This window comes from Terrapene carolina, unplaced genomic scaffold, assembly GCF_002925995.2.
Source record: "Terrapene carolina triunguis isolate 2854851 unplaced genomic scaffold, T_m_triunguis-2.0 Scaffold198, whole genome shotgun sequence".
NCBI lineage: Eukaryota > Metazoa > Chordata > Testudines > Emydidae > Terrapene > Terrapene triunguis.
Window position 1 is genome coordinate 182,450 of NW_020664549.1, and position 13,897 is coordinate 196,346.

Genomic DNA, 13,897 nt, shown 5'->3' on the forward strand with positions numbered 1-13,897 from the left:
TTTAATTTTTTGAACTGATTTTCTCTTAATCTTATAAATTGAAGACTGGAGACTGAAATGGTAGACACCGTCAAAATTCATGATTTAGCCAATAGGTATCATACAGTTACCACAGTTAATTTCTACGTAAAATCTGGAGGAAAACTGGTATCTTAGATATCAGTATGTGACAACTATTTGCAAATTCTGATTCTTAAAAACAATGGGCAAAATTTTCAAAAAAACCTAAGTGTTGTAGGAGCCTAATTCCCATTTTCAAAAATGACTTGGGCAACAGTTGATGGGATTTAGACTCCTAAAGTGCCTAGATCCTTTTTAAAAATGAGATTTAGGCTCCTAAATCAGTTAGATGTTGCAACACCGAGTACACCACCACTTGAATACCTTTCAAAATCTGGGCCTAAGCTCTGTGGGGCAGGGACTGTCTTGCCCTGTGTGTCTGTGTAATGTCAAGTACAATGGGGCCCTGATCTTGGTTGCAGCCTCCAGGTGCTATTATAATACAAATTACTAATAATGAGTTGGTGTGTTGTTTGTTCCCTCTCCCCCACCCCCTCAGAGCCAGAAATCAATTGTGCAATGGATGATGGGAGAATCCCCCAAGTTACCTTTTCATATTCCTCTCTGATGAGTTGAAATCTACTGTTTGACTCTTCCCCACAGGAACACTTCCTCTGATCATGCTATGTAAAAGAAAACAAATACATTGTTAGAACTATTGGGCAAAGCAAGCAAATTTGCTTATTTTTGGGAACAGCTTAGAAGCAGCCCTGGAGACTGAAGTCCGTGGTCTGGAGCTAAGCAGGCTACCTTATATTTCCCCTACCCTGGCTTGCAGAAGAGAAAGCTTGCTCAATCTCCATGGCCCAGTCAGTCCTTTCCTACTTTGCTTAGACTGCAAAAGAATGGGAACTAGCACCAGTTATGATGCTGTTTTTCTCAGCAATGTCCACTAGGAGCTAGACAGAGATCCATCTACTCATTTCAGAAAAGCTGTCAAACCCATGGTCAGTGTTTACCAACAGGTAGCCTAGAGGTGAAAAGCTTTATGGCCCAGATCCTTAAAGGTATTTAGGCACTTAACTCCTATTAAAATCAATGAGACTTTAGGTACCTAAGTACCTTTGAGGATCTGGGCCTATTGTCCCATTTCTAATTCTGGAATCATTCAGTCACCCAGCAGGTAGGTATCAGAGGGGTAGCCGTGTTAGTCTGAATCTGTAAAAAGCAACAGAGGGTCCTGTGGTACCTTTAAGACTAACAGATGTATTGGGAGCATAAGTTTTCATGGGTAAGAACCTCACTTCTTCAGATGCAAGTCGCATCTGATGCAAGTTGCATCTGAAGAAGTGAGATTCTTACCCACGAAAGCTTATGCTCCCAATACTTCTGTTAGTCTTAAAGGTGCCACAGGACCCTCTGTTGCTTCTTTCAGCAGGTAAGTGTTATTCGAACAGACAGCACAGGCTGCGCTAGCTTATTTTATTCAAGGTTTTATTTTTTAAACATATTTCACACACTGTTCTTATAACTATTGGACCCAAGACTCCATCTTTTCGTGATGTTATTGGCCCCTATTTCATGGCATTAAAGAAACCTGATATAGGCTCCATGCTTACACAGTGTTTCAGTTTCCCCTTAATGCTGAGGAAGGAGTTAGACAGCCTACTGGTTCTTCTGCGAAGTAGGGAGCTTGTTGCTTCATGGTGCTTGAAAACACTTTCAATGTAGAACCTCAACAGATGGCGGAGTAAGCAGCAGCTCTCTGAAATCTAAGGCAAGAGGAGAGGACATGAGGCTTATCGCAGTGTCAAAATATCCTATGTCTCTTATTCATTTGCATGCAAAGTCTCTTGTTATATGCATTAACTTAAATGAAAGATACACACATATATTTGCAAAGTAAATCTTGAAATCATAGGCAATTCAGCACAATGCTCAAGCAGTTGAACTCCATAAAGTGGTTCCTCTGTCCACACTGAGCCCTGGGTGCCATGCTCATTTTCCAAGATTATTTTCCATTGTATTCACTCTCATGTTTCATCCAGCAAGCTCTCAGCAAGCTTTTGTCCATGAGATCATTGCAACGTAAGCTGGGCAAAATGCTTCTCTCTGAGCTCAGCTTTGGATCTATTGTGACTAACAGTGGTATCAGATCTGTAGTCTCATGCCAGACATGCACACTCCAATGGAAGTTCTGTACAAAGCAGGAGAGCAGAATTGGAAATAGTTCCGGGGCAGCTTGAAGAGGAGGATATCTGCTCTTTATACTGTATTCTTCATAGAATGCATTAAGGGGAAGCACTCAGGAGGCTAAACTGCAGAGGCAGCTCTTAGAGTGAGATCTTTAGATTACAAATGACACAGGGTCTTGGAGAGAAGGGCTTTAGGTGTAGACAGAGTTGCAGAAATGAAAAGACCACATTCAGATGTGAAGAGTCATAGGCACAGGGCAGGACATTCTGGAGGAAGAGGGAAAGCAGGTGTGGGGGTGTCTTTTAGACACATGACCTGTGTAAGGTAGATGTTTGGGATGAAAAATGACTCCAAGATTTCCGGTCTTGAGGGCAAAGTAAGAGGCATGGGACAAGGAGAAGAGGCTGGTGGTGAAAGGAATAGAGCGGTGATGGAACCTTGAAGGCCTCCTTCGGGGAAGGGACAAGAGGAAGATATGAAAAGCGCCACTAGAAATGAAAAAAAGCTTGTGTGTGTGAAGGTGAATTCAAAGCAGGAGGAGAGAGGGCAGGAAATTTCCCTACTCTGAGCACCAGGATTTATTGACAAATTACAGCATTTACCGGGACTCCGTGCAGAGCAACTCTCTTCAGCAATACAACGTCAGTCATGCGGTCTTGGGTTTGCTGCAATTACAAAAAGAAGAGACATCATTTGAATGAAGGTAGGGTGATCAGATGCTAACTGGAAAATATCAGGACCGCCGCTGGGGGGCGCCCTTTTAATTGTTACACTCACCCATCTGGGTCTTCGGCGGCGGGTCCTTCAATGGCTGACGGTCTTCGGTGGCGGGTAATAAACCTTGCGCAAAAGGCAGAAGCATCCGCCACCGAAATGCCGCCGAAGACCATCAGCGACTGAAGGACCCTCCGCTGAATTGCCGCCGAAGACCCGGATGGGTGAGTGTAAAAAAAAAAAAACAAGCCCGAAACAAAATATCGGAACGCGGGACAAACTCCTCAAAATCGGGACAGTCCCGATTTTATCAGGACGTCTGGTCACCCTAAATGAAGGGATGAAAAGGGGAAATCAGTTTCCATTATTTTTGGCTTAAAATTATAGTCAGCCACCTGAGAGTTTTGCTCGGGGCCACTGTTTCTTTTTTACATTGGTTTCAAATGACATTGAACTGGGCATTTGTTCCAACCTAATGACTACTATAAATGGTAAAGAAAGCAGAACGTTGGTTCCAAATTCCTTTCATTTTCTATAGGAATAATTCAATGTGGTGTTCAGTTCATCTGAGTCTGCAGCTGTTCTGCCTCTGAATTTGCTTCTAGATGTCATGTGAGCCAATGCTCTGATTGGTCTCCTTTAATTCAGACTTCTCAATATGCACTTGTGATTTCCTGTGAACGGATTGGAAGCCAACACGCATTTCCAGGTGGTACTTACGGTGGCTCCTCTGATTGCACCAAAGTAGTCCCTTAGTTCCTGGAAAGACACACCACTCAGTTCACAGTCACCAAAGCGGAGCCTTCCTCCTTCCGCCGTTAGAATCTCACCAAAGAAAAATGGAAGCAAAACCAGGCAGCAGAAACGACTCATGGTCATCATCATTCTACAAAACAGACAGGCCAAACTGCCCCTGTTAAAAAGAAATGGGGGTTGCAATGTTACATTCATGTTGAGACTGATTTTCAGAGGTGTTGAGCACCTGCTGCTCCCATTGACTTCAACTGGAGTTACAGGTGATTGGCACCTCTGAAACCAAGTCTTTTGTTAGCATAATTAGCTGTTTATACAAGTATGATTGAATGTGTTCTCCACTTGATCCTTTCTCTCTGTAATGCCTTCCAAATGTATCCCACTTTGCCATTTTCAATTGTCATTAGAAATGAATGACTCAATTTCTTTCAAGTATGCAGTGTTGTTGTAGCCTCACCCACCTTGTCTCTCAATTTCTTTCCTTATCTTCTCATCTTTCTTTTGACAGTTTCTTCAGCCTATTGACTCAGTGGGATAGAGCCTAATCTAGTAGAAGTCAGCATAGTAATATATAATATACTTAAACACTTGGCAGAATAGTGATGGAGTAATATATGTGCTTATGGGCTTTGTTGAATCACAGTCTTAAGTCAAGTGATGGGACTTCTATCGGTTCCCTGGAGCAACTGTGCCATTCATTTTGCTCACCAAGTCTAAAACTCTTAAATGTTATTAAATGCCAGGTATGTTGTTTATGGAAAACATGAACAAAAGTGACCATGCTACCAACAAGAGTGAGTTTGTTTAATTTTAAGAGTAATGGGCCAAATTCACCCTTGACACCACCATTTTCATTCCATTTTACTTGGGTTCTGAAGCTTCTATAATCCAGAGGGACATGAGTTTATTCTGTAATAATACTTAGCCCTTCCTGAGCACTTTATATACCAGGATCTCAAAGCACTTTATAAACATAAATGAATGTGCCCTTAAAACACCTCTGAAAGGTATGTAAGAATTCTACATGTGGGGAAACAGGCACAGAGGTTTACTGACTTTCTGAACAGGCTGTTTGTGGCAGAACTGGGAAATAGAACCAGAAGTTTCATAGATTTCAAGGCCAGAAGGGATCAGCTAGTCTATCGTCCTGTATATCACAGGCCATAGAACTTCCCCAAAGTAATTCCTAGAGCAGAGCTTTTAGAAAAACATCCCATCTTGATTTAAAAATTATCAGTCATGGAGACTCCGCTCTGACCCTTGGTAAATTGTTCCAATGGTTAATTACTCTCACTGTTAAAAATTTACACCTTATTTCCAGGCTGAGTTTGTCTAGCTTCAACTTCCAACTATTGAATCATGTTAGACCTTTCTCTGCTAGATCGAAGAGACCATTATTAAATATTTGTCTCCCATGTAGGTATTTACAGACTCTAATCAAGTCACCCCTTGAAGTTCTGATTCCCAATCCTCTCACTTGACCACAAGATCATCCTTCCTACTTTCACATTAAATATAAGAGAATAATGGGATCTCATGCATAGTCCACATGAATAGCAAACCCTCCAAGTTATCAGTGTCGTTATTAATGACCTACTAATTATTCTAAAGGTTATTTAAAATGACCTTTCTAGGCTCTTTGTATGTGATTTCATATGGGAAAATAACATTTAGATGTCATTCTAATTCTTCCCTGTGTATAAATGGTCAACAGTAGAATCTAGATTGTGCCAGGGCAAAAATATGATCAGTCACAAAATTTGATTTCATGTTCAAGAAGGCGGGTTTTTTGCCTGTTTTTCAAGCATGGTTTAAAATTGTTTTTGTTGCTACAGAAAGTGTTCATAGACTTAAGTGAAATAACTTAATTCCTCTAGAGTCTAGACTGTAGACAATCCATGTTCAATGTCTAAACCCATTTAAAATAAACAACAAGAAATCTTCTGCTATTATATAGCTCTTTTCATCCAGATATCTCAAAATACTTTACAAAGATACATCAGTAACATCACCATTTCACAGATGGGAAAATGGAGGCATAGAGAAATGGAAGACACTTTCCCACCATCACGTGGCAAGTCAACAGTAGTAGTTGGGAATAAAACCCAGGTTTCTTGAATCTTTATCCCATACTCTAACCACTAGACCATGCTGGTTTTTAATATACAGTTCATTAAAAATATAGTATCATTATTTTTATGTTAGCATAAAGCAGAGTACTCAGTTCCATTTCTTACCTGAATTCCTTGGAGACTGTAGCTTGGTGTTTATGGATTTCTGCTTCTAACTGCAGGTTTCTGGTCCTTTTTATACAAGTGAAAGGAAATTTCCTGCAAACCCTTTCAGCTGTTAGGTACACTTGCGTGGGGGTGGCTTCTCCTACCTTCCTGTCTAGGCTTCATTTGCATATTTCAACAGTTTCACAAAAGCACCCCCCAAAAAAATACCCTAGTCATGAGTAATTAGAAAGTGACTTCATTCACTTGCAGATTTATAATGATTTTGAAATTGAATAGGAGGTGGGTTCAGGACCTACTTCCTTTGCAATAATACAGTGCCTAAGTTTCACGCCATTGCTCCTTTTAACAAAAGACTGTAACTAAACAGATGTTTTACTAAGTTTTTATTAAAGATAAACAGAATGACAGTAGAAGTTAGTTTTTTATGTGGGTGCTGAAAGAGAGGGTGAGAGATAAAAATGGACAACAGTAATTGACAAGAAGATTAACTTATTCCGGAGTAAATAACTGGAAATGATCTTCAGAGTTCATTGGAAAGTTTCCTGCAACATCAGAAATTCAAAGTGAGCAAACCAATCTAAAACTCCACCATGGTAAGAAGACAACAATGGACATACTTAGGACACGCTTTAAAGATGCCACCAACACCATTTTCACAGCAAGTGATAATATGGACACCACTTGAAAAGAGGGTGACCTAGATAAACATGATGCAGAACTAAAGAGAAAGAAGTCAAATCTATCAACATGTGTCTCAGAAGCCTCAACAAACCAGCACAAGACCAAAATAAATGCTGGAAAATGGTGGATGCCCTGTGCACCTGAGTATGCAGGAGGGTAATGAAAGATAAAGACGAAATATTTACCTTAGAAAGAGGTTCCAAAAGCATAGCATATAGTTTATACTGATGTGTAAATGGATTAGGTATAAGATGATTATCTCTATCTAAATGACACAGAGGCCAAGAAGGTGAGTTGGTTTGTTTCATTTTTAAAAATGTCTGCAGACCTTGATTCAGAAAAGTACTTAAGAACATGCTTAAGTCCATCCCTATTAGAGAAACACTTACGCATGTACTTTAGTCCTATTGAAGAAAATGTTGACCCAGGGCCCAAGCTAGGGAAAAAAGTGATATAACCTACTAGTCCTTGTGCAGTACACGGAAAGGAACCACAATAAAAGTCAAAAGAATAACCAAAATTGCCATAAAGGCTTTAGTAAAGCTGCACAAAAAACGGATTTTTTGGTTCACTGGCAATCCTGAACAATAAAAAAAAAATTGTTTTGGGGTGAAATCAAAAATAATTTTTCCAACATTTTCAGCAAACCAAAATGTACAAAAAAAATATTTTGTAATTTGACCCAAACCAAAATATTTCATTTCAATTTTGAGCAGTTTTTAACATTTTTAAACGGTTTTTAACATTTCAACATTTCCAACTATACATATAAAATGATGGGGTCTAAATTAGCTGTTACCACTCAAGAAAGAGATCTTAGAGTCATTGTGGATAGTATCAGAGGGGTAGCCGTGTTAGTCTGGATCTGTAAAAAGCAACAAAGAGTCCTGTGGCACCTTATAGACTAACAGACGTATTGGAGCATAAGCTTTCATGGGTGAAAACATTTACTCAATGTGCAGCGGCAGTCAAAAAAGCGAACAGAATGCTGGGAATAATTAAGAAAGGGATAACTAATAGGACAGAAAATATCATGTTGCCTCTATATAAATCCATGGTATGCCCACATCTTGAATACTGTGTGTAGATGTGGTCACCCCATCTCAAAAACAATATATTGGAATTGGAAAAGGTTCAGAAAAGGGCAACAAAAATGATTAGGGGTATGGAACGGCTTCCGTATGAGGAGAGATTAATAAGACTGGGACTTTTCAGCTTGGAAAAGAGACGGCTAAGGGGGGCTATGATTGAGGTCTATAAAATCATGACTGGTGTAGAGAAAGTAGATAAGGAAGTGTTGTTTACTACTTCTCATAACAGAAGAACTAAAGGCCACCAAATGAAATTAATAGGCAGCAGGTTTAAAACAAATAAAAGGAAATATTTCTTCACACAATGCACAGTCAACCTGTGGAACTCCTTGCCAGAGGATGTTGTTAAGGCCAAGACCATAACAGGGCTCAAAAAAGAACTAGATAAATTCATGGAGGATAGGTCCATCAATGGCTATTAGCCAGGATGGGCAGGAATGGTGTCCCTATCCTCTGTTTGCCAGAAGCCTGGGAATTGGGTGACAGGGGATGGATCATTTCATGATTACCTGTTCTGTTCATTCCCTCTGGGGAACCTGGCACTGTCCACTGTCGGAAGACAGGATACTGGGCTAGATGGACCCAGTAGGGCCATTCTTATGTTCTTAAGCAATTAAATTTTGAAACAATAAATTGTTTCAAATCAAAATATTGGAAACATTTGATTTTTTTCCCAATTTTCCCCCCCAAAATGGTCAATTTGGCAAAAATCGACACACATTTACAAAATTTGTTTCAGTGTGGCTGAACCTGCAATTTTCACAGAAAAAAGTTGTGGTCCAAAAATTTCACCCAGTTCTAGTCTTGAGCCCAGCAGCTACATGAGACTAACTAAAGCCTCCCTTAAGAGCTCCCCAGGCTAGCCTGACATTCTCGTAAGGTTTCTTATATTCCAGCAGCGTCCTACAGGTTCTGAGTGATTCCCAGTATGCTGCACCTGCGACTTAGTCAAGGAGGAACAAGTCAGCTCCATTAGCAGCTGGGCAGCCACCAGCACCCAGACTCCTTATTTATTTATTTAGACGTAAAATGATTAACAAAAATTGCCTCTCCAAGGCTCTAGGCACCTGAACACCTCCTTAATTATACTACGTAATGAAATCCCAGCAGCAATGAAATAATCATTGCACCAGAAACTCAGTCAGCCAGACACCTATAGAAACTCATTTCCACTCCATTATCATTACGGGATATTACTCAGGAACATTTATTTACATATTAGGGCAAGATGTTCAGATGTGCTTAGCACCCTGTCGTTTTCCTTGTGACACTTACAGCCAGATTTTCAAAAGAGCTCAACTTCAGCACTTTGGGTCTTGAGTGTTTCTAAAAATCTGACCTTTAGCGTATCAAGCATGTGTTGTTTTAGTGCAGAGGAAGTCAATCAGCTGTCCATGGGCCAAATCCAGACCGCCAGATGCTTTTGAACAGACCGCAACATCTTTTTATTTACTTATTATCATTATCGTTATTGTTTTTGTATTATATTCTCTGGAGTCTGGACCTTGACAATACCTTGACCAAGAAATTTGGACCTTGACAAACAATAATTGATTAGCCCTGCTTTTGTGCAGTTCCACAATCTAATTTAGGGCAGTTCCACATTCTAATCTCTTTTCTCGACCCCAGATGGTGCTGAAGTTCTGAGACACCAAAAACCATTAAAAATACAAGTGATTCTCATAGCTGCTGTCCTGGCCTTACGTCGAAAAAGGGTAGGGAGGCATGAAGAAGCAATTTATCAATGCACGGGTTTAAAAATAGCTGTGTTTACACTATTATCTTGTCAATGAGATGGTGGGGTAGATAGACAGAATGGTCTGTAGATAACGCAAGTTAGGAAATAGCCCTGATGAAATAGTTTCAACAAAGCTGGGACGTAAGTTTCTCTGGGATGCAAGTTTTTCAGTTTATGTTTCTAAAACAAGTGGGAGGTTGTGGAGTCTGATCCGCTGGTGAAAGTTTGGTGGCGATGTCAAACAAGGGGCAGAGGTGTTTGAGCAGTAGGATAGAAAGAAATTCATATTCCCATATCCCACTGGACTCACTCTGTCTTTATGATGTATACATCTGACAGACTATGATGGGGTAAACTAAAGAGAATAGGGTACGTCTAGACTTATTCTCTGGAATTATTTTTTAAAATAATCGGTTAAGCATTTTACGTGAATGGTACCCTCTCTAAGTGTATTATAAAATGTTATGGAGACTGTGTGACTTTTAATTCTGTGTGTGTGTGTGTGTGTGTGTGTGTGTATTTACACACAGGAGAGAGAGAGTGTGTGCGTATATATACAATAGGTGTATAGATATCGACACAAACACTTATAAGCACATGCACATTGAGATGTTAGTAAAATAATGAAAGAAAGAAAAAAAGAAATTCAGCCACTGATGATTTGTCTGCTGTTTTCTTCCAAAGAGTCAGGGTGGGTGCGGTAATATCTTTTACTGGACCAACTTGAGTTTGGTGAGAAAACAGAAGTTGGTCCAGTAAAAAATATTACCTCACCCACTTCGTCTCTCTAATATCCTGGGACTGACATGGCTACAACAATACTGCATACAACAATGGAAGATATTTGTTTCTAAAGTCAGGGTTCTGGGATTTCAGCATTAAGACCCAAATGTGGAGCCTTCCTTGAGAGTGGAAGTCAGAGCCAAATTAATTCCTGAGTTTACTCCTCTGGCTTCACACCTGAGAGGAGTCTGGCCCATACTGAATAGGACTGTAGTGATTAAACTCTCTTCTTTGAAAATAGTTTGAATGTTAATTGTGTGGCTGGTTTTCCCTGTACCAGCCCTTCCCTTGTGGCCTCAGGGCAGCTTTACATCACAGTTGCGTTAGTTGTCCCCTAAGCTTATCAGTGCAGCCATTTGTAAGGTCTAGTAACATCCAGGAATAAAGAATATAGGCCACACTTACAGGATGGGGGACTCTATCCTAGGTAGCAGAGATTCTAAAAAAGACTTTCGGAGTGATGGTGGATAATCTGCTGAACACGAGCTCCCGTGCGATGCTGTGGCCAAAAGGGCTAATGTGATCCTCGGTAATATGAACGGGGGACTCTCAAGTAGGAATAGGGAGGTTATATTACCTCTTTATTTGGCACTGGTGCAACTGCTACTGGAATACTGTGTCCAGTTCTGGTAGGGTGACCAGACAGCAAGTGTGAAAAATCGCAATGGGGGTGGGGGGGTAATAGGAGCCTATATAAGAAAAAGACCCAAAAATCGGGACTGGGACTATAAAATCGGGACATCTGGTTACCCTAAGTTCTGGTGTCCCCACTTCAAGAAGGATGTTGAAAAATTGGAGAGAGTTCAGGGAAGAGCCATAAGAATAAATAAAGGATTTGAAAACATGCTGACAGTGAAAGACTCAGGGAGCTCAATCTATTTAGCTTATCAAACAGAAGGTTCAAAGAGTTATACAGGGATGAATTGGTCCCATTCCTTATGGAAAAGTCCTATAGAATTTAACAAAAACTTAAATCCCTTCTATAACGTTCCCCAAAACCTACTGAATGGTTAGCATTTTCTATTGAAATCTATAGGAGTTTAGAGTCATTTCTGTAAAACCCTGCTGGTTTCATCCCTATTGAATTAATATTAGATTAACTCTAATTTCTATAGAACTCTGTTGTTTTCACCCTATAAAATCCTATCGATCTGCCATGAAGCCAACCTCTTCAATGTCTATTAAATACTGCTGTTCCTGAATGTAGCTAAAAAAAAAGTGACAATACTTAATCTTTTCAATAGAAAAATTATATATAAAATCTATATTCCCTATACTTCTCCACAAGGGGAGACTGCTGCTTGGACCGGTTTCTCTCGTATCACTATGTTTTCACTTGTTGTAAAAGGACCTAATGGACCATGTACTTAGATACAGAAAGGAATGAGTGGGGTGACAGGCCCAAGCCTGCACAGAGTTGCTGGAAATGAGCAAATGGCTCTGGTGCAATGGAAAAAGGTGTGTACATGGAGAGTGTCCCCCGGGGAGTGGCAAGCAAGGAAGCTGGAGGGAAGTGCTTAAGGTTGGGAATTTCCTGAGAAGGAAAAAAAAAAAGTCTGCTCCATCCTCAGCCCACCTGGAAGCATCTCCCTCTCTGCCCTGTTCTTGCCCACACTCCTGTGTTGTGTCATTCTGCAAAAGAGAGAGTGAACTTTGCCAATACACCTCATCCCTGACAAGCAGCATTAGGGTGATCAGACAGCAAGTGTGAAAAATGGGGACAGGGGGTGGGGGGTAATAGGAGCCTATATAAGAAAAAGCCCCAAATATTGGGACTGTCCCTATAAAATCAGGACATCTGGTCACCCTAAGCAGCATGCTCTGCTAGTCCAGTCCTGAGTCTCCAACACACAGCTCGGCCGTTGCAACAATCCACATTAAATGATTGACATCTCAGTTTGCCATCTCATCGGAAACATGGCACATTACCTAGCCCTAAGTTTGGTCATTGGCTAAGCATGGACTCAAAAGAGAAAGTGCCAGTTACTGAACCACTAGCAGAACTTCCTTGTAAGTCTCCATTAAATTACTCACCTTGCTTAACTATTGCCTAGTATTTGACATAGGATGGGAGCAGAACACCAAAGATACTGCAGGCAAGTAAAACTCATGCAATTACACTGCAAGCAAAGGGGAATTATAGTATCAGATAGCGCAGTTCTCTAGAGCTGCGTGAATTTTTTTGGTTGAATGGTAAAGTCCCAAAAAACGCAATTTTGGGGCAACAGAAACTATTCACAAATATGGGTCAAATTTGGTGAATAATTTCAGCCAAATGAAAAACAAGGATTTTTTTTGAAAAAGCCAAAACAGTTTGTTTCTATGTTTTCTAAATGAACTGTTTTGACATTTCACTTCCAAACAGTTTCATTTTGAAATGTCATTTTGAAACCACACTGAATACATTTTGTTCAGCCCTAATGAAAATTGCTTGATTTTTTTTGTTTCAGCAAGAAAAAAAAAATCAGCGTAGGTTCAAAATGAAATGAAAACAACACATATTTGGGTGGTCCCTCCCAAATCAAACAATCAATTATTCACTCAGCTCTGTTTGACACTGCTTTAACACCTAACACATGTACTTTATGAATGGGAGTTTATTACTTTTCCCAGCGTCCCAGGGAAGTAAGGGGTTTTTTTTCAGATGGGTGAAACTGATGCACATGAAAATGTACAAGTCATTTCCACAAAGTATCACAGGAACACGTCAACAGAGCCCAGGAATCCTGTCTTCAAATCCCTCCATCTAAAACTTGGACTCACTCACTGATTGTGCATGTGTCCAAATATATTTAGTGTAATCTCATTACAGATGATAAAAAGGCATATGACACTACACAATCTTTTAAACAATAGTTTAACATTTCAGTCTCTACCCAGGGCTTCTAAAACGCTTAGAGCTGCTCAGGGAACGACAGTTCTGTTGTGTGACAAGTTTGTTTTTGTTCTGCATTGGAATGAAAACACAAGGACATGTGATCGGTAAACTGATGGGGTTAGAGTACGGACCTGGGCTGTAGCAGAGCCAGGTTCAAGTCCCTGCTCTGCCTGAATCAGACCAGAGCTTTTCATCCCAGATCACTCCAAGCCATGTAGAACAGCGATTTGAGCCTTCTTCTCCCACATCCCAGCCACTACCCTAGCTGCTCAGTTTTAGGGTATGTCTACACTTCAGCTGGAGATATTATTCCCAGCTCAAGGACATATACCTGCGCTAGCTGTGATCAAGCTAGTATGCTAAAAATAGAGTGTAGCCATGACAGCACAAACGGCTGGACAGGTTAGCCACCCCAAGGAGGTGCCTAGCATCTCAGATGGGCACATTCTCCCATTGTTCCCACTGCCGCGACTATACACTATTTTAAACTTGTTAGCTCGATGAGAGCTCGTGTGAGTACATCTCCTCCAGCTGAGAATCACACCCCCAGCTCCAAGTGTAGACCTACCCTTAGAGAGACTCTCCCACTCCCCCACCCCGGCTAGACCTAAAAACCTTCTCAACAAAACTTTTGTGGAAACCAATACGTCTCCACAAAACGGTTCAGCTTCACTGAAACACCATATTCCAACCAGCTCTATCCCTACCTGCGTCTCTCAAGGCCTGTTACCAACATTAGTGGGTCAAGCTTCACAACCCCTCCCCCATCCGTGGTTGGGGAGAAATACAATCCCCATTTCACAGAGGGAGAAACTAAGGCACA